At 44.5% G+C, this 21,625-nt stretch overlaps 1 pseudogene; it reads left to right on the top strand.

The window, feature by feature from the left end:
- The first annotated feature begins 1,857 nt into the window (after positions 1–1,857).
- LOC134052760 (EF-hand and coiled-coil domain-containing protein 1-like) lies at positions 1,858–6,647 on the top strand (annotated as a pseudogene).
- Positions 6,648–21,625: the final 14,978 nt, after the last annotated feature.

Genomic DNA, 21,625 nt, shown 5'->3' with positions numbered 1-21,625 from the left:
CCTGCAATGTTCCCTCCTCTTTTCCCACATTGTGTTGCTCTGATAAATGCCTTGGGCATGGAACGACTTAAGCCAGCAAGTATTCCTCGCCGGTCACCTCTCGCTGTGCAAGATGTATGCCGTGGACCCTTTGAACGCTGCCAAGCAAAAAGCAGAGCAGTGACCATAAAAGCGAGGAGAGAGCATGCACGAAGCACACTAGTTCTGTCTAGTGCTTTCCGTGCAGAGAGGCGGCAAAGCTGAATGCCGTGCCAGAGCTTCAGTTCTCGCTGGAGCACAGGAAGGCAAGAATGAAGAGGCAGAACACAGCCTTGGTTTCAGCAGCCTCCGGGAGTGCAAAAGTTCAGCAATAGCTCTGTCAAAGCAGAACTCAGCCGAGAGTGCTCTCGCAGCTTGGGAAAGTTAGGCGCAGCTGTTGACCAGCTCTGCCCGTGGCCACAGGCAGCTTTTTCCACCTTCACTGTGGCAGAGCTTTTGCGGAACAGAGACGGCATTCTTCCTGTCCTGAATGTATTATTATTTTCTTTGTGTTGTTAATGAATTTTTTTTCTTTATACCCTTTTAGTTTTAGGCCTGCCTTGCTTTTGCTCCTAACTGTATTTCACAACAGAAAATGAATATATTAAAATTGGCAAACCTAAACTATAACAGTACTGTACAACAAGAAATATTCTGAGGAAAATATAGTGGCAGATGAGGCTTGTGTAACTCTAAGAATACTGAGCCTGCAGAGAAGGCAAACAGCCCTGGCAGTGGCTGAGGGGACTTCTCACAGTCTCCTCTGAAAGTGTGTCACTTCAAGACAAGGAAGACTTTTAAACCTTTGTCCTTCCTCCCTCCTGTGCTAAAATGTAAGGCTCCTCCTGAGAAGATACTGAGCTACAAACAATTCTCCATTCCTCAACAAAGCTACAAGTGCTCGACTTATCTTAAAGAGCAAAACCAAAGGTGGTCAGAAATTTCCCATCAAAGCCTATTTGCAGAGAAATGCCGCCATATGTGAGCAAATTTTTCTTAGCATCAGTTCACTCAAAAGAAACCAAACCCTGTATTAATCAGCATTTTAAATGAACTTGAATTATCTTTCCTCACATATCAGCTGTACTGGTTTGCTCCTGTTTTGTCCTAGAGAGAATATTAGCATGATTTGCTCTTGACAGGAGTCCTTGGATGACCCCCAGACCTGGGCTCCTCCCCACACCTTGCCTGGGCTCTTGAGACAGCCTGTTAGCACCATCTGACTTTGGCACCCTGTTCAGACCTTGGACACGGCTGACGCCACAGTTCTCTCTGGTGCCATGGTCCCCTCTGGCTCCTGGTGTGTCCCTGCTGCTGGAGGAGACCTGTTCTGCTGCTGCCTGCATTCAACAATGCCAGCCAAAGAGAGACTCAAATCACTGCTTTGGGCAGCTCGTCTGAACCAGTTTAACACTTACTCATCTCTAACATACACCTCTTAATACCCACATATCAACAGCAGAAAGTCACCTCATCTCCAGAGGTGAGGAAGCCTGAGTGAACAGAAGGTCAGAATTCAAGCACATTGGGTTTTTAATTTAGTGGAAGCACTCACTCGTTCACAAGCCATACTTGTCAAACGGAATTGTGTGTTGCTATTGTCTTGCTTGTGTTAGAGAGAAAGCAAGGAGAAATTAGCTAAGAAATAAGAACCACACTTGAGGCTCAGGCTTGGCAGACAAACGGAGCAGGGTGTCTGTCACCTGCCCGCTTTGCCCGAGTCCCTGCTCCTGCCGGACAAAGGCGGACGCGGCTCCGTGAGGGGCGTTCCGGGCGCTCCGTGCACAGTGCTGGAGCGGCGGCCGGGCCGGGGCCGAGCGCTCGGGCGGGCGGCGCTCAGGATGCTCGGGCAGCGCCGCGGGCCGGGCGGGCGCGATGGAGCCGCCTGAGGGCTGGGACCCCTACGGGCGGCCGGCCCGGCGCACGCAGTGGCTGGTCAGCACCCTCGCCTACCACTACGGGCTGGACCGCGGCGTGGAGAACGAGATCGTTGGGCTGGCCACCGGCCTGGAGCAGTAGCTACAGGAGATATTCCAGCACCTGAACTGCGCCGGGACGGGCCGCATCCCCGGCCAGGACTTCCGAACGCTTTGCCAGCTGCTGGGGCTGGAGGAGGCGGCGGAGCCCGAGGAGTGCGCGGGGCTGTGGGACGGGCTCTCGGCCGAGCTCACCTTCCGCCAGTTCCACGCGCGGCTCTGCGGCCACTTCAGCAGCCGCGCGGGGCCGCGGCTGCCGCTGGGCCGGGAGAGCGAGCACATCGAGACCCAGATCCGCCTGCGCAGCCCCCGCCACCGCCACCGCCCCGCCGAGCCCGAGCGGCGGCCGCCGGGGCCCTGCTCCCGAGAGTGCTACGAGGAGATCGTGGCGCTGTAGCAGGCCAGGGACAGCATCACCAAGCTGCAGGAGAACGGCAGCCTGCGGGAGCTGCTGGAGGACATGCAGAGCAGCGATGCGCAGTGCCTGGCGCTGCAGGTGCGTCCGGGGAGGCTCGGGTGGTCCCGAGTGCTTCAGGAGAGATGCTGCTCTTGGAAAGTCAGTGTTTATAACCCCTCCACCTCCAGACTGAGGCCCAAGCTGCTCCTTCATCTCGACATTAACCTTTTAGCAAAGTTTACTTACAGGGAGGCTTTTACGAGAAATGTATGGCACCGATGTGACATTAAATATATTTTTGATGAGCACTGTTGAAAGTGTAGGGGAGTTCAACTTAACAAACCCACGTGTACAGTGCTGCTGCTCCTTCTCCTGCGTGTGCAGCCAGGATGTGCTGATACCAGATGCTGGATATGCACCATTGCAGGGTTTTTCCTGAAGTGAGAATGAACTTTTGTATTCTTACCTGCAGAAGCACATGCAGTGCCTCGGAAATATTAGAAGTATGTCTTTTTTAGAGTGTGGTCACAAGGGTTTAGAGTTGGAGCAAGTTCTGCGGGCAGGCAGATGAATAGTCTGGGGCTCCTCTGCAGAGCCCCATTAATTCTGGGGCTGGTTTCTGCTGGTTCTGCTGTGCTGGCTCCAGTTAAACACATACACCCTTAACAGCAGTTAAATGACAGTGGCATGAAATAGTGTGGAACAGGAAGAGAAGTGAAGGGAAGAATGGACCAATTGTTCTGGCAGGTCTGATGAGGTCTGATTTGACACTAACACAGCACTGACAAAACTCTGCTCTACCTGTGACACTTCCACTTGCAGTAGATGACTGTCCCTCTTCACAATGTCTAGCAAGGCAGGTCAAAGACACTTTTACCATTTTTGCTGCCCGATCCCAAAGAGGAAAACACAAATCAACAAAGTTGTTTTGTGCGGTGCTTTATTCAGGGCCCGGGGACCTGAGGACTAGCGTCCAAAGTCAAAGTCCCAACCCGTTACTGAATCTTACACAGTTTTATACCCTTTTACAAGTCTTGCTTCACTAGGCCTACATGCTATGGTCCACATACTTTACATCAAAGGCAGCATTCATCTTCGAGATAACATTTCTAAAGGTTATAACTCTTGCACGCCTGCCTAAGTTAAGACAATAAGATACCTTTCTAATGGTTATAAATCCTACATGCTTGTCTAATCTAAAACTATAGATTAATCCCGCACCTGTTTATTGTACTTCATCAGTAAATTCCCTACTGTTTCTTCAAACAATCAGTTGGTCCTTCTTTGCTCCACTGGCCCTTAACTCATTATTCTGTAGTTCAGCACATTCCCAGGCTTAGTTCCCAGGGCCTACCTTGTACTAGCTACAAACTGCAGCCTTAGCATTACTACCACTAGCTATTAAATCTATATGTATATGCTAACATTTTCATCTTAAAAAGGGAGAGGAAGTCAGCAGCAAACATGAAATCACCAGTCAGAGGTCGCAGGAAGAATCAAAACAACAAAGAGGAGAGCTCCAGAAAACCCCCAGGGGCTCTGCCACCCACAGGTGGCCCTGCAGAAGAGCCATGCCAGCCATACAGAAGAAGGATCCTGCTTCCTAAGGGAATAAGAGACCGTTAACACAGAAGCACTCCCAGACCAAGTGCCTCCAAAGTGTCCTGAAGGAAATGGAGCTCATGCAGAGCTCCAGGGATGGGCAGATTGAAGAAGCCATCAGGTTCAGTCAGGAGCTGGAGAAGGAACTGAGGAGCTCTCAGGAAGCTCTGGTCAGCCTGAAGGATTGCAACTGTAACCTGAAGAGGGAGCAGGCAGAGATGAGGAGGAAGGTGGAAGAGGCCAGACATGTTGTCTTGACACAGTCTTGGCAAAGTGAAGGAGGTGGAAGAGCTAATGAGGTGCCACATCTGCAAGGATACATTCAGCAGCTGCAGCACTGCAGGTAGGTAGGAGTCTGTCAAAAAGTGCCTGTAAAATCACAGTGTTGGGACACAAGGGAGTTTGAGCATCTCTGTTTGTGGCTTATTAAATGTCTCCAAAACACCTTGTAAAATCTAGCCAGAGGGAAATTAGAAGCTGCTTGTCCATTTTCTTCATTGCGGTCCATAGGAGGTCTGGGAACCTTCCAGGCCAAAGTAAGGGTGCAGATCCACAGAGAGCTGAAGTTACTCCTCAGACACACAAGAACAGAACTCAAACTGGTAATGCTTCAAGAAAGCCCCTAAACAAATTCCTGACACTCCTTCAGAAAGCATTTCCAGCGCACTTGTGTTTTTCACTGCATTTCCTAGTTGTTAGGTCCCTTCTCAAGCCAGCTGTAATCAGATGGCTGACACTCCATTTAATAATAAAGCTCTTCAACATGTCCTAGGAACTGGGGAAAAGCACACAAGGACAGTTTCTGGCCAGTGCTTTCAAACTTGCTGTGACTTGATTGCTTCTTCACTGACAGAATAGGCAGTAGAAGAGAGAAGCCAAAATGTTCCTAAACCCACAAAATAATATAGTGGGAATCTCAAACAAAAATCATTATATAGGTGTCTTGGTTTACAATACAAGATACATATTCTATAACCATCTGAGAAGGGTGATCATCCTTATCTCTGTGGGAAGTATCTTCTGTTAATGGGCCATTAAGTCCTACTGTATAACTGATAAGATTACATCATCCCAGTGGGAGATACTCCAACCAGGAGGACGAGCCAAGCCTTTCCTACCTAGATAAAAACTGAGGTTTAGAACACCAAAAGCAGCCTTTTTCCACTGGATTCCAGAGGAAGAACCAGGTTTTTTTCCACATCATCGCTGGACCCTTTGGAGGAAAACTGCATCAGCACCCTGACTGACAGGGTATCAGGTTGTATTCTGAGTCTGTCAGTGGTTTTTATTTTTTTTTTTATTATTGCATGTATTTTGTTTTTCCTTTTTTTTCCCCTTCCCTATTAAAAATTGTATTACTGACTTGAAGTCTCACTGGTTTTGCTTTTCAAACCAGTACAATAGGTAAACCCCACTTTTGTAATAGCATAAACAATTATTTCCAGAAGTCAGAAAGTTGGTCACAAATTTAATAGTCCACTGCTTTTGTTGCTTTTTGTCTTTGTTATAAATGAGAAACAAAGTCTCGATATTTATCAAAATTTAGATTGCTTTATTTGATAGAGACTGAGGAAGCAGCGCTGGGGAACGTGAGGTGTCACCGCTCACTCCACGCTCCCTGGAACCTTGGTTTGCAGCTCTTTTTTATAGTATGGTTTTCCTTGTAGTCTCCAGACAGTTTGTCTTCTGGTCTTGGTAGATAAGGAACAGTAGACCTGGGGGGGGTCTTCTCTTAACAGATAAGTTGCAATTGATTACACCAAGGCAGGAAATTTGGTATTGCAAAATCTTGCAGGCTGCAATTGATTATACAAAGGCAGGTAATCTGATTTTGTAATATCTTTCAGGCTGTGGGAAACCCCTGTTTTACAAACTGGTATCAGATACAATTTACTAAAAAACCCACAATATTCATAATAGGGGAATTTAAACAAAATTATTTAATCATTTATTTTCTCTGTCTAATGTCCATGCTTCATTTCAGACCTGAGTATTCTGGTTTATATAAACCCCACTACTTTTATGATTTACACAAATCTTTTATCAATTATCACATTTTCCCCACTTCTTTTTTTTATCCCATTGATTCATGTTTGAGCCTCAAATTTTGTCAGTACTTCTTGTACTAGATTTAATTCATTTACTGCCACTGATTTTGTTGCCATCTCAGGGTCTATTGGTATTGTAGCAACTTGCATTCCTTGAACTTGAATCCACTGGGTACATTGGATTATTCAAATGAAGCATGGAACAAGGCAAGGGATGAACAGTAGTCCTAATAATGCACATGTTAACATAAAACCTAATTTCTTCCACCAAGCTCCCCCCAACAGGTTATTTCACTAATTATCATTAAGCATAGAGTTCCAGGTTTGTACAGGTACATGAGCTATTAATTTTATTTCTTCCACAATTTTAGTAATTATTTGATCATTATTATCAATCTCTAAGCAGCATTTAGAATTATTAAATTTCCCACATACTTTTCCTTCTTCAGCTAATAGATAATTCAGGGCTAGTCGATTTTGACATGCTGCTGCTTTAGTTTAAGTAAGTTGTTTAGCTATTACTTTCATTGTTTTGGCTTAATCCCTCCTCCCTCTATGGCCACTGTTTAGACATTTGCATTCCTCCACAGATCCAACAGTGAGTAAAGTTCAGTTCAGTAGTATTTTCTTTCATTAATTTCAGAAATAAATTCTTTCCCGAGGTGGGTAAGTCCCGTTCTCTGAGAGTTGTTGTTTCAATTTTTCGTACAAGTTAAAACTTCCCATATGGTTTGTTTTTGTTTCCTTGAACATTTTAGTTATATTCTTTGTCAATTCCTCCTTGTAGTGATCCTGTACTCCTCCCTGAGCTGAGTATCCCCACATAGCTTCTTTTGTGAAGCAGAGGTACGCTTCTCCTACTGGGCAACTTTGGTGTGCTGATGGAGCCCACCCTCCTTTTCCTAAATTGGTGGCTACCCAGTAATTTTTTTCCATGATAGTGCAGGTTTCTAAGTTGTCCTTATTATAGCAGACCAAATTGATATGCGTGTGGAAGGCAAGGGTGGATACCATGCGTCCTCTATACCTGATTGTCTGGTAACACTTGGAACAAGCATCAGCACTATTTCCTTTTATCATAATGAGCAATAGGATGACTCCCAGGACTGTTTTCATCTCTCTGCCTCCCTCAAGGCCTACGGGGCTGCTGCCAGTAGCCGAGGTTTGTTTAATCTTCTCAGCAGCAGGAACTATGCCCTGGGGTCTCCCACTTTGTCCTTTTCTTCTGGTTTTGTTTCTTAATTTTGTTCCAGCTTTTAGCTTTAACATTCCAGTATGAGGTACATCAGTAACAGCATGGTATGCCCAACACTTTCCAGCACTCTTTTGCCAATACCTCTGCTTTGGCTTTAATTTTTTTCCTCGTTCCATTCTCAAATAACTCCCACCAGTTGTGATCATTAATTTCGATTTTTCCTTGTGCTGATAGGGTATTAAGTGCCTTAATAGTTTCCTTATATTCATTTCTTCTACATTAGATACATAATGAGAATGGGAGATACCCACCATAGGACTGACACCACCACAACTCAGCACAATATGAACACCCTATTCTTGATGAACAGACTGCAGTCACACCCAGGTTCAGGAGAGGACTTTCAGTCTTGATTGGGAGACCTTAAAGAGGAATTGATCTGGTACCGACGTCAAGTCCTCCGAATTTGCACTTTGAGGTCTCTGGGCTCAGAAGTCACTGTCCAACCTGTCTTGGCTTAATAATTTTGAAGAGGGTCCTGAACTAAGGCCGGATCAAGGCATACTCTTTTAGGGTAAGGCATACCATACAGCATTTCATATGGTGAACTTCCCATTTTTGAATTTGGTATTTTTCGTATATTAGACAGGGCTAGTGGGAGGCACTGTGTCCATGGCATTTTAGTCTTAATTATTAATTTTAACAGCTGTTGTTTTAAAGTTTGATTCATCATTTCAACTCTCCCAGAGCTCTGAGGGTGCCAGGGTGTATGATACTCCCAGCTGATGCCTAGTGCTGAGGTTAGTAACTTAAGCACTTCTGATGTAAAGTGTGTCCCCTGGTCTGAGTCTATTGCTCCGACCAGGCTATACCTTGGTATTATGTTTTATCAATATTTTGGCTACCACTTGTGATGTGGCTCCAGCTGCAGGGTATGCCTCTACCCAGTGGCTTAATTGGTTTACTATTACTAGTAGATATTTTTATCTTCCTATTTTTGTTAATTCTGTAAAATATATTTGTATTCTTTCAAAGGGTCTGTAAGTACTTTTCCATCCTCCTGACAGACCTTGTTACATACCTATTTTATGAATTTTCTGACAAGTTAAACAACCTTGTCCTTCCACTACTCTGGAAGATCTGTTTATAAGCAATTTTTTCCATCCTTAAGTTTAACTTCTCCCAAGTCAGGTCTAATTTTTGTTTGTAATTCTATAATGTCTATACAATTGTGTTTTAAATTTTCTCATGGTTCCCCATATAGGAATTGTGCAGGACTTTGAGCAGTTGTTGCTTTTAGCTCTAAATTTGTGGAAGTAATTAAAATAGCTTCATATTTTAATATTCGTGCATCAGTTAGCCATTTCTCAGCTTTTTGATTCAGAATTCCCCTTACATTATGAGGGGTGTGTACCACTAGGAGTGCCCCAAAGGTGACTTTTTGGGCTTCCTTAATTAAAAGTGCTGTGGCCACTAGGGCTTGTAGACATGTGGGCCAGCCCCAACTGACAGGGTCTAGCAGTTTAGAATAATATCCCACTGGCCTTTGACTGCTTGCCCATTCCTGAGTGAGTACCCCATATGCTGTTTGATCAGAGGTGTTTACAAATAACTGAAATGGTGTCTCCAAATCCGGGAGACAGTACAGGGGCTTGAATTAAATCATGCTTGACTTCTTCAAGACTTTTATCATTCACCTTTGTCCATTTCCCTAATAAATTATTTTCTGCCTCTGACAGTAACAGCAGATTTTTAATTCAATTCTGCTCTGGGTCTCAATTTGAATATATTTAATAATAAGGACCCAAAATGGTTCACTTTTTGCTCCAACCACGAGTGCTGTTTCTCTACTAGGTTTACACCCTTTTGGTAGGTGTTTAATTGTGGATTTTTTTCGGCTCCTGTATCTACTAAAAATTCCACCTCCTCTCCATGGAGACCGATTTTTTTTTTTTATTTTATTAAGGGCTCTGTAGGTGGTATAGTCCGTAGTACATACAGCCCCTGACACCCTTATTTGTTCTTTTGGAACATTTTTTTCGTCCCGTATCCTCTCTTTACAATTTTTTTTTTAATATGACCTTTCTTGTTACAGTAAAAGCAGGTTCGACTTAGTGAATTATTTCCTGCCTCATTTCCTTGTTTTGGTGGGGGTTTTCATGGTTTCCCTCCCCCTTTCTTCCGTGGTGAATAGGATACTTAACATAGATTGTAATTCTATCTAAGTATACATACTTGGTCCGAGGAATTGATTTAGTCTCTCAGATACCCCTATAGGATCTTCCAATAATTTTCCCATCTCTTTTTTTAAGTTTCTTACCTCCCCTGTGTTCAAGGGAACATTTACAAATTCAGTTAATCCAGCTTGTTGTCCTACTAATGGGACTTCCCTCAGCGGGTAAAAGTGAGCCTTTGTGTCATTATCTCCCTCCTCTCTGCTGATACTATCTATCTCTCCTGGTATTTCTTTGACTCAAGCGAGTCCTTAGAGCTATTGGAGGACCAGGAGGAGAGGGAGCGGAGACGCTGGGAGGGTCTCCTGTACTTTTTGTATTATACGGAGGTGGGACATTATCCAGGGGTTCCCAGGTCACCTTTTTTTTTTTTTTATCCTCATCCTCTTTTTCCTTTAAAGTACATACCGAGAATGGTTTATACTGTTCTGTCCACAGAGCAGCACAGTCACATTCCTCCCTGTTAAATGGTTCTTTACAAGCAACGTATGTGTTTAATGCCCCACAAATTCATTTTTTCTTTAGTTTTTCTTTTGTATAATTCCCTTGTGTCCCAACGTCGTTCCCAAAGCGCTGCCCGGTGGTATTTCTGGCAACCTACGGTTTGTTTTTTTTTTAAGAACTCTGAATCCTTCGTGGGTCGTTTGGACTTAAAACCTTGCTCTTTCTTTGTTCTATTTTTACCTCAAGGGACTGTATTGAGGTATTTGTGCTCGCCCTTGTATTCAGCCCGGATCCTGCCTCTCCTTGGGTCAGGATGGGAAGGAATTCTGCCTCTACCTGGGCTAGGAATGGGAAAAAGCAGGTTTCCCCTCTTCCCCCGTGACTCCAGTGTTGCTCTCCGCCCTTCCCCCCCCCCCCCCCCCCCCCCCGCCCCCCGCCCCCCGAGTCCCACCTCTGCCTGGGTTGGGATGGGAAAAAGCAGCACTCGCTTCGTCCCTTCACCGGCCGGGCCCCTGGCGGGAAACCAGAACCGCGGTTGGAAGGACTCCGCACTCGGTTTGTGGAAAAATCCACGTCTCGTTCAGCAAGCACACAGTCACCTCCACCAAACCAGACAGTCACTTACGGCTTCGACGCTCCTGTCTGGGTCTGCGTGCACAAGAATTGCAGGTGATTTTGCCGCGGTCTTCCGGGGAGCTTTTTTTCCTTGCTCAGTCGATATCGTGAGGTACGTCCATGGGTCCTGAGAACCACTGAGGAACCGGGGCCGCGGGAGCGGGGCGCCTCCCCGAAATGGCAGTGCCTCTCAGGGCTCCGAGGACGTCCAGGGTTTCGGCACCAAATTGTTATAAATGAGAAACAAAGTGTCCATAGTTAGCAAAATTTAGATTGCTTTCTTTGATCTGGAGGAGCAAGCAGTGCTGGGGAACTTGAGGTGTCACCACCCCCTCCACGCTCCGTCAAACCTTGGTTTGCAGCTCCTTTTTATAGGATGGTTTTCCTCATAGTAATCAATAACTGTTTGTTTTTTTTTTTTTGTTATTGTCATAATTCTGCCACGTAAGTGGTGGTGGTCAAAAAAACATCCGTGGGACCGCTTGTGAAATCTCCGGACAATTTGTCAAGTAACCATCTGGTTTTGGTAGATAAAGAACAGCACAAGTGGGAAGTCTGGTCTTAGGAGACAGGTTGCAATTGATTACAGAAAGGCAGGAAATCTGATTTTGCAAAATCTTTCAGGCTGTGGGAAATCCTCGTTTTGCAATCTGGTATTGAATACAATTTACTAAAAAACACAATATTCATAACAGGGGGATTTAAACAGAATGATTTAATCATATATTTTTTTTCTCTATCTAATGTCCATGCTTCATTTCAGACCTAAGTATTCTGGTTTATACAAACCCCATTACTTTTATGATTAACACGAATCTTTTATCAGTTATCACAGGACACTACAAGAAGACTCTGGGAGATACTTGGGGGATATTTGGGGAAGATTCTTGGCTATGTTTTGGGAAGGTTTTGAGAATTCCGGGGGATATTTTGAGAAGATTCTGGGGATATTTTCGGAACATTTTGGGGACATTGCAAGAAATTTTTTTGGGACACTTTGGAGATACTTTGGGGAAGTTATCGGGGTATTTCCATACCACTTTAGGGATGTTTTGAAATTGTCTGGAGAACATTCTGGGGCACATTTCCAGAAGATTCAGGGAGACATTTGGGGAAAATTTTGGAGACACTTCGGGGACATTTTGAGAAGAATCTTGAGGACATTTTGGGAGCATTTTGAGAAGATGCTGGGACTATTTTTGGAATGTTTTGGGGACGCTTCGAGAAGATCGTGGGAATATTTCAGGACTGTTTTGGGGACATTTGGAGAAGGTTCTAGAGGATATTTTGAGAAGATTGTGGCACTATTTCTGGAACATATTGAGGATGTTTCTGGACCAACCCGTGACCCATTTTGTGGATTGTTTGAGGGAAATGTTTTGGGGATCTCATCTCACTGGTGTCTGCCATGGCTCTGCACTGGAGGTGTCCCGGGTTGGGGATGGAGGGTGGGAGTGGGGGTGGGGCGGCCAGGAGCACCTGCATGGAGGGGCGCGGGGGGGTCGCTGGCACACCACGATCTTCACAATCCCCCCACCGTTCACCAGTGGCACCAGCACTGGGGGAGGGGAGAGAAACAGGGTGAGGACCACCTCCCCCATCCCCCACCCTCCCCACTCCAAGTTCCCCCCAGCGGTCTGGGGGCGGGGAGGGGCAGAAATGGGGCTGGGGGGGTCCCAAAATGGTCTGAGGTGGTCCCAAGGGGGTCCTGGGGCATCACTAAATGGGTCTGGGGTCTCTGGGAGGGCCCTTCAATGGGTCTGGGGATGTCCTAGGGGGATTTTGAGGAGTTCCAGTGGGATTTTTGGGAGTACCAGGTCTCCTCAAATTACCCTGAGTAATTACCACCTGGGTCGGGTGGGGGAAGGAGAGCGGGAGGGGCAGAAATGGCTCCGGGGGTGTCCCAGGTTGGTCCCAGGTGTCCCCAAATACATCTGGGGTGTCCCAAGGGGGTCCTGGGGGGTCCCAGATGGGTCTGGGGGGGGTGGGGGGGGTCACAGGTGTGTCCTACGTGTTTCAAAATTGCTCTTGGGGTGTCCCAAGCGATCCTGGGGTCACGGGGAGGTCAAAAAATGGGTTTTGGGGGGGTCCCAGGGGGGTCCCAGATGTCTTCGAAGGGAATTTTGGGGTATCCCATAATCCCAAGTGGGTCTGGAGGGTGTCCCAGGAGGAGTTTGGAGGGTCCCAGGTGTCCCCAAGTGGATCTGCGGTCTCCCAAAGGGATTTTGGGTGTTCCCAGGTGTGTCCCAGGTGTCCCCAAAAGGGTCTGAGGTCTCCTTTCACCCCTCCCCCCGTTACCTTGCACCAACACCAGAGGAAGCCCCAGCCTGGGGGGCGCTGAGGAGGTCCCAGTCCCTCCCCCCTGGCCGAGTGGGCCCCATGTGGGCCAGCAGGGTAACTGGGGCCAGGGGCTTTTTTCTCAATTTTGGAGACCCCATTCCCAACTTTAGGGTTTTTCCCAGATATTTTTATGTTTTCCCATTTTTTTCTCTTTTTTTTCCCCCTTTTCCAATTGGCTCACTTTTTTTTTTTTTTTTAAATTTAATTTCCTTTTTTGGGTATTTTTATCCTCTTTTTATTATTATTATTTTGGTTTTTTTTCCTCATTTTTGGGGGCTCCAGTCCCAGTTTTGGAGTATTTTCCAAATATTTGCATTTTTTTCCATTTCCCCCCATTTTTCCCCAATTTTTCCCCAATTTTTCCCTTTTTTCTGATTTTCACCCATTTTTTGGCACTTTTGCCTATTCTCATTGAGATTTTTTTTTATATTTTTGGGGCTTTTAAAAAAACAGTTTTTGGCATCTTCACTCCCAATTTGTTGTTTTTTGCAGATTTTTGGGGGTTTGCTCATTTTTTTCCTGTATTCCTTCAATTTCCCCTCAATTGTCCCCCAATTTTTCTCTTTTTTTTCCCCCTTCAAGAAATCTTTTTTTCTTGACTTTTTCAGATTTTTGAAATTTTTTGTCTTAATTTTAGATGGTTTCTATTTTGTTTTTTGTTTTTTTCCCCCAGATTTTAGGGATTTTTCCTGATTTCACCCCATTTTTCCCTTATTTCTTCTTTTTTGTTGTTGTTGTTTCTCCCCCATTTTTCCTCATTTTAAGCATTTTTTTGCTCTTTATAAATAACTTTTAGCTATTTTGGTGTTTCTTTTCTTATTTGGGGGTCCGCACCCATTTTTGCTGTCTTCACTCCCAGCTTTGTTTTTTTCCCCCATTTTTGGTGGGTTTTCCCCATTTTTGGGGTCACCTGGACAGGCGGGAGCCAGCAGGTGCACCACATTCCCTGGAGAGAAAATGGGGAGGTGTCAGCACCAACCTGTGGGCTTTTCCCAATTTTTCTTAATTTTACCCATTTTTCCTGCTTTTTCCTCAGATATTCCCACTTTTTCCCCCTGATTTTTCACCAATTCTTTTGCCTTTTTTGCCTCTTTTTAGAGACATATTTTTGTAATGTTGGAGTTTTTTCCCCATTTTTTGGGGAACCTGGGCAGGGGAATAGCCAGAAGTCCCCAAAATTTCCCTAAATTCATAGCTTTTCCCAGAGCTCCCCCCCCCCCAAAATCCCAAGAAAAACCTGCAAAAACACCCACGCCCCAATCCAAAATACCCCCAAAACTCCCCAAAATTTCCCAGATCTTCCCCAAATCCTGAAAACTCCCCAAAAGCCCCCCAGAAACCCTCCAGAAATGCAAAAAAACTCCCTATTTCTTTCAAATCCAAGGTTTTCCCCCAAAATTCCCCAATTTTCTCCAAAAATTCTCCCAAATTCTCCCCAAACCACCCCAAAAACTACCATAAACTGCCCAAAACCCTCTTAAAACCACCCTAAACCCCCTAAAAGTTATTTAAAAAAAACCCCAAAAAATCCCCTGAAATTCCCAAGTTTTCCCCCAAAAGTCCCTGTTTTTTTCCTCAGAATTCCACAAATTTTCCAAAATTTTCCCAGTTTCTTTTTGAATTCCAAAATTTTCCCCTCCAAACCACCCAACTCCCCAATCCCTCTGAAAACACAAAAAAACCCACCCAAAAATAAACATCAAAACCTAAAAACACCTTAAAATTCCCAAATATTTTCCCCAAGTTCCCATTTTTTTTCCCAAAATACCCCCACAATTCTGAAATTTTCCCCAAACCACCCATAAACCTCCAAACCTTCCCCAAAGCCCCATGAAAACACCACAAACACCCCCCAAATAGAAATAAAAAAAACTCCAAATAACACTAACCCCCCCCCCCCCCCCCCCAAATGTTTTACCCCAAACATCCCAGTTTCTTCCAAGATGCCAGCACTGACCCACTGGTGAAGGGATGGGGAAGAGGGTGGGGCCGGGGGCCGCAGCTTTGGCCCCCTCCCCATCCCACCGGCTGGGGTGGGGCTGAGCCAGGGCAGCCAGTTGGGATGAAATTCCTGGATAAGTAAAAATTTGGGGAATTTTGGGCATATTTTGGCAGAGGAATATTCTGTGAATTTTTAGCATTAAAAACACCAACCAAAAAAAAAAAAATTAGTGATTTTTTTGGAAGGATTTTTGGGATTTTTGAAGATTTTCCATACAGGTTTGGATTTGGGATGAAACTCCCAGATAATTAAAAAATTACAGGAATTAATGGGATTTTTGGGAAAAGTTTTGTTGGAATTTTTGGGGATTTCCTTTTAATTTTTAGATTTTCTTTCAAAGTTTTAAAATTTCTTTTTAAAATTTGGGGTTGTTTGGGGGGACTTCTGGGCAGGTTTTGTGTCAGCATGAAACTCTTGCATTGGTGCAAATTTAAAGAATCTGGGGGATTTTTTTTAATTTTTAAAGATTTTTTTTAGGATTTTTTGAGACAGTTTTAGAATTTTGAGGGTGTTTTCAGGGGGTTTTGGGTGAGGATGAAGGCTCTGCACAGGTAAGAAATCTGGGAAAATTTTGGGGAAATTATTTGGGTATTTTTTAGGGTATTTTGGGGGGGAGTTTTATCCATTTTGGGGGCCCTGATCAGTGCCATGCTCACCCCTCCTCCCCACGCCTGCAGCAGATGGAGCTGCTCCTAGAAGGTGAGGAACCTTCCAGAATCTTTTGGATTTTTTTTTTTTTTCAAATTTTTAAGTGATTTTTTGGCAGGGTTTTTGGGATTTTGCAGGATTTTTCATGCATGTTTTGGGTCAGGATGAAACTCCTAGTTACGTAAAAGTTTTGGGAATTTTTAAAACGTGTTTATAATTTTTTCCAAGCATTTAGGGATTTTTTTGGCAGGTCTTGTTTTTATTTTGGGGGGGGGGAGGGTTGGGCAGGTTTTGGGTCAGGATGGAACTTCCAGATAGGTGAAAAATCACAGGATTTTTAAAAATTATTAGTTAAAACAGTTTTTCTAGCATTTCTTTTGGTTTTTTAAGGGATTTTAGGGGTGTTTTTTTAATTTTGGGGGATTTTTTGGGCAGGGGTGAAACTCCTGGACAGGTTAAAAAAAATCAGGAATTTGGGGGGATTTTTGGGCAGGGTTCAAACTCAGGGATAAGTAAAATAGAGTCAGGAATTTTGTGGGATAATTTGGGGAATATTTTTTTATTTTTCTTCAAATTTTTAGCGATTTTTGGGGTATTTTTTGGGGATATTTTGGGATTTTTGGGGAATTTTTTTGGCAAGTGATTTCAGGGGGGGGGATCCAGGAATTTTGAGGCGTTCCACTGTCCTCAGGAGGTTCCAGTGTCCCCAGGAGTGTCCCCAGTGTGCCTGTGAGAGAATCCAAGTGACTTTAGGGGGAGATTCAGGAATTTTGGGATATGCCAATGTCCCTGTGGAGGATCCCAGAACTTCTCCCATACCAAGGCTTCCACCACCTAGAACCCTGGCTGCCATTGGGGTGCCAAACGCCTCCTCCAAACTGCAATCACAAAACTAGGGGGTGAGTTTTGTTGCCCATGGAAAAGGCCACTGTCTGTGTCCAGGGCTAACGTTGCTGTTACCGGTACCTGGTTTATGCCTACAAAAGATTGCTTATGTCAGAGGATTTGTCAAAAACTAAAACTGTCACCTCATAAGAACCTGCCTGCCTATTTGCGTGCGAAATGTATCCTCCTAAATGACATCTGGAAAGTAGGACTTTGTGTTTTATTTCCTCTAGAAAAGTTCCACTGTTCGGATCCAGGGGACAGTTGCTGGTCCTGGGTTATTGCCTACAAAATTCCATATGCTTGTGGATTTCTCCCTGACAAAAACTGCCCCCTCCTAGAAACGTGGATGCCTTTGGAGTGCCAGATGTATCCTCCTAAACAACATCTGGAAACTGGGATCTTGAGTTTTGTTTCCTGTGGCAAAGTGCCGCCATCTGAATCCAAATTACCTGCAGCCCGTTCTGGGTTTTTGCCTATGAAAATTCCATATAGTAGATAATTTTTCCCAGACGAAAGCTGCCGTCGCCTACAAATCTGGCTGCTGTTGGAATGCCAAATGACTCCTCCTAACTGACATCTGGATAACGGCATGTTGAATTTTATTTGCTGTGGAAAAATGCCACGATTCTTGTCCATGTCCCTGTAGCCTGAAAAAGGTCTTTTCTTCAGAGAATGATGCTGAAGCCTGGTGACTGGAGGGAGGCTCTCCATCTCTGTTTACTTTTGTCCCTGGCATTTTTGCATGTAAATCACCCTCTCCTTGTAGACTTGTGTTTTTAATTCTTTTGCTGTTATTGTCTGTTTTCTTATGTCATTGCTGCTTCCAGTACATTTTTCCCAATCGGTTATATTCAGAATTTGTACCTCCAGTGCTCATCTCCATCCTCAGAAAAGGAAGGGGAAGGTGTGTAGCAAAGAAGCAGCATCTGATTTGAGAGAGTCACTGAACTGGAGAATGCAGAAATAGAACAAGGGACAATACTGTTGACTATTTTTTTAAAAACAAATTAATTTTGGTTTTGCGGTGTCTCCTTAACATCATCAGATAAGGGAAATTGAATAAATAGTCAGTCTGAAATAGTTCTAACAGAAGACATCTACTTCATGCTTTTGTATTTCTTTTTTGAGGAAAAGCTAGACCTATCTTCCTGTAGGCCTGTGGACAAGAAATCTCCAATAGATTTGAAGCCAAACAGTGCAGAACTCTGAACTGATGGTGGCTTAAGGCATATGTGGCTGAAATGCTTAGAGCATTGCCACATAGCAGTGTTATGGCTTCATAAATCCCCTGACCACATAGCCAGTTAAATTTGTGTTGCTCTGTTTAATGAGGGTTTTTTGCTGGGATTCAAATTCCACTCAGTTTTACCTACTGACATAAAAAATGTTTCCAAATGCATATGCAGATGTGTGGACAGTAATGTAAAAGAAATGCGGAGTCCCCAAACTCACAATCTGTTTTGAATATTGACTCAGACATTCATGCCCTCAAATTTTGACAGTGAATGTATTTGCTGAAGTGCTTACTGTTGTAGGGAGGTTATTAAATACCAGGTGTTAAATAATGAATGTAGAAACTTAAAATTCACAGGTATCTTGACATTATGGGCTGTAGTTCCCGTTTGAGTGAAATGCTTTATGGGAATAATGTTACTAATATGCTGATCCATTGCAGAAATTTCAGAATCTGAGGATGCCGATTCTAAAGCTATTTTCCCACCAGTCTTGTTAAGACTGCACAGCCACATGCGGATTTTTTTTTTTTTTTAATTTCTTTCTTTGCATAAGAGTAGGGTCAGAATAAATAAGAACTGGAAATCCCAGAAGACACTACAAATCTTAGGAGAAATTTATCCAACTTTTTCAGTCTCAAACCAGTATAACAAACACTCAGATGCCTCTTTGTCCTAGCTTCCAATGTATCTCTTCAGATTTTCTTATAAAGGGATTCTGAAAAATACTTTGCTATTTTATACATTTCTTGTTTAATGTTGTATTCTTAAAATACGTCAACCTTGCTCCATGCTATCTTCTAACAGGTTGAGTTCCCAAATACCTGTACAAATGTGAACTTCCACTCTTCATCATCTCCATCCTCTCTGAGCATAGTGAGGCTAATCCTCCACAACAGTTCTGGGCCAATAAGCATAGGTAATTCTTGCTTGCAATTTGACTTTGCCTACAATTGTCTGGATGTGAAGAAGTAAACATTGTGGGTTGTGGATTTATTTGTGTTATGCTGTAAATGTTAGGATTTATCGTTTGGGATTCGTTATCAGGGCTTCGTTATCTGGGATTTATTGGGATTTATTGGGATTTATTGGGATTTATTATTCAGGATTGGTTATTTGGAATTGGTTATTTGGGATTTATGGGATTGGTTATTTGGGATTTATGATTTGGGATTTATCATTTGGGATTCAGGAATCCCAATCCAACCCCAGTTAGGGCGGGGTGCTCTGCCCAGCGGGGGGTCTTGGGGGGGAATTTAGGATATAGTCTGGGAGATGGATGGGGCTGGCTCAAATCCATGGGCGGCGCTGTTTACTTGGGATGGGCTCACCGAGATTTGGGATTTATCGTTCGGGATTCCTTATCCGGGATTGGTTACCTGGGATTTCTTGGGGTTAATTATTTAGGATTGGTTATGTGGGATTTATTGGGATTTATTATTTGGGATTTGTTATTGGGGATTTCTTATTTGGGATTTGTTACTGGGGATTTGTTATTGGGGATTAGTTATTTGGGACTGGTTATTTGGGATTGGTTATGTGGGATTTATGGGGATTTCTTATTTGGGATTGGTTACCTGGGCTTCATTGGGATTTATTATTTGGGATTTGTCATTTGGAATTTGTTATTTGGGATTTGTTAGTTGGGATTTATTGGGATTTATTATTTGGGATTAGTTATTCGGGATTACTTATTCAGGATTGGTTTATTTGGGATTTATCATTTGGGTTTGGTTATTCGGTATTGGTTTATTTGGGATTTATCAATTGGGATTAGCTATCTGGGATTGGTTATTTGGGATTGCTTATCTGGAATTTATTATTCGGGATTTATTATTTGGGACTTATTTGGGATTGGTAGTCTGGGATTCATTATTTGGGATTTATTATTTGGGATCGGTTATTTCAGATTGGTTATCTGGGATTTATTGGGATTTATTATTTGAGATTGGTTATTTGGGATTTATACTTTGGGATTGGTTATTTGGGATTTATCGTTCGGGATTCGTTATCTGGTATTGGCTACCTGGGATTTATTGGGATTTTATTATTTGGCATTGGTTATTTGGGATTGTTTTTTTGGGATTTGTTATTTGGGATTCAGGAATCCTGATCCAACCTCAATTTAGGAGGGGGGTCCTGGGGGCAGAATTTAAGATTTGTTCTGGGAATAAATCAGGGCTGGGAGATGGATAGGGCTAAAATCCCGATTATTTGGGATTCTTTATTTGGGATTTGTTATTTGGGATTAATTAATTGGGACTGGTTATTTGGGATTGTTTTTTTTTGGGGTTCCAGAGGTGTCAGGAGCTCCGATCTGATGGGGGGAGGGGTCCCGGGGGTTTTTAGGATTTCTGGTTCCCCCCGCAGTCAGGACAAGGTTAAATCCTGTTTATTTGGGATTGATTTGGGATTCAGGATTTATTTGGGATTTGGGATTGATTTGGGATTCGGGGTTCATTATTCAGGATCGATTATTTGGGATTTACTTTTTGGGATTCAATATTCAGGATTTATTTGAGATCCAGCATTTCTTTTGGGGTCCATTATTTATTTGGGATTCATTATTTCTTTGGAATTCATTATTTATTTGTGATCCAGAAGTTGGGATTCAGGATTTATTTAGGATTTGGGATATATTATTTGGGATTCATTATTTCTTTGGGATTTATTATTTCTTTGGGATTAATTTTCTGGGATTTGGGATTCATTATCAATTTGTGATTAATTCTCTGGGATTTGGGGTTCATTTATTCAGGATTTCTTTGGGATCCAGGATGTTTTTGGGGCTCATTCTCGCGGATTTGGGGTTCATTTATGCAGGATTTCTTTGGCATTCATTCATTCAGTTGCGCACAGCTGTGTTCAGACCCCCCCCTCCCCATTTTGGGGACCCCTCCCAGCCCTTCCCTGCCTGTTCCCTCCTCCCCTTCCCCCCTACAGATCAATCCCATGAAGATTCCTGAGATTTTGAAATGTCAACATTTGCCTCGGATCGATCTGGGGGCTGGGGGGGGGGGGGGAAGAAGGGGTGGGGGTGGCGCTGGGCCCTTCCCTTCCCCACCCAGCCCGGAGGGGGTTTGAGAGGATCCCCAGCCCCCCCCCGCCCCCAGCGCTGTTTTTGGGGTGGAATCGAGTGGTGGGGGGAGGGATTTGAGGCCTCTTCCTGGTAATTGTGGAATTTGGGGAATTTTGGGGGGATTTTTGGGGGCATTTGTGGGGTCCAACCTCTGTCCTATTCCCAAATGGGGCTCGGGGGGCTGGGCCCCCCATAAAACGGTCTGGACCCCCCAAAATGGGGTTGGGGAGTTAGGACACCCCCAAATGGGTCAGGACCCCCCCAAATGCTCAGAGCCCCTCCCCAAATTCTCTGCCAGGCTGGAGATGGATGTGCTCCCCCAAAATGGGGCTGGAGCCCCCCAGATTAATCAGGATCCCCCCAAATGTGTCAGGACCCCTCCTAAATGGGGCTGGGGCACATCAGATGAGTCAGGAACCCCCCCAAAGAGTCAGGACCCCCCCAGTCAGGACCTCCCCCCAGAATGGGAGTGGACGCCCCAGATGCTCAGAGCCCCCCCAAATGAGTCAGGACACCTCAAATGAGGTGGACCTCTTTTAGGACTCTCCTAAAATGGGGCTGGAGTCCCCGAGATGGGTCAGGACTCCCCAAATGGGTCAGGACCCCCCAAATGAATCAGGACCACCTGATGCTCTGATGCTCAGAGCCCCCACCAAAAGCTCAGCACCCCCCAAGTCCGTGCCAGGCCGTGGATGGATGTCCCCAAGTGCCCCCCCTCCCCCCCCGCGGTTTTCGGCAGGGGGCAGCGGAGCGTGCTAGGGGTTCCCTGGGGAGGAGCTGTCGGGGAGGGGGGCAGGGGCAATATCCATCTCTGGGCTGGCAGAGAACTGGGACGGGTCTGAGCATCTGGGGGGGGTCCTGGTTCATTTGTGGGAGTCCTGACTCATTTGGGGGGGGTCCTAACCCA

This window comes from Cinclus cinclus, chromosome 23 (assembly GCF_963662255.1).
Source record: "Cinclus cinclus chromosome 23, bCinCin1.1, whole genome shotgun sequence".
Taxonomy (NCBI): domain Eukaryota; kingdom Metazoa; phylum Chordata; class Aves; order Passeriformes; family Cinclidae; genus Cinclus; species Cinclus cinclus.
Note: the sequence above shows the minus strand (reverse complement) of the source record. Positions and strands in the feature narration are given on the sequence as shown.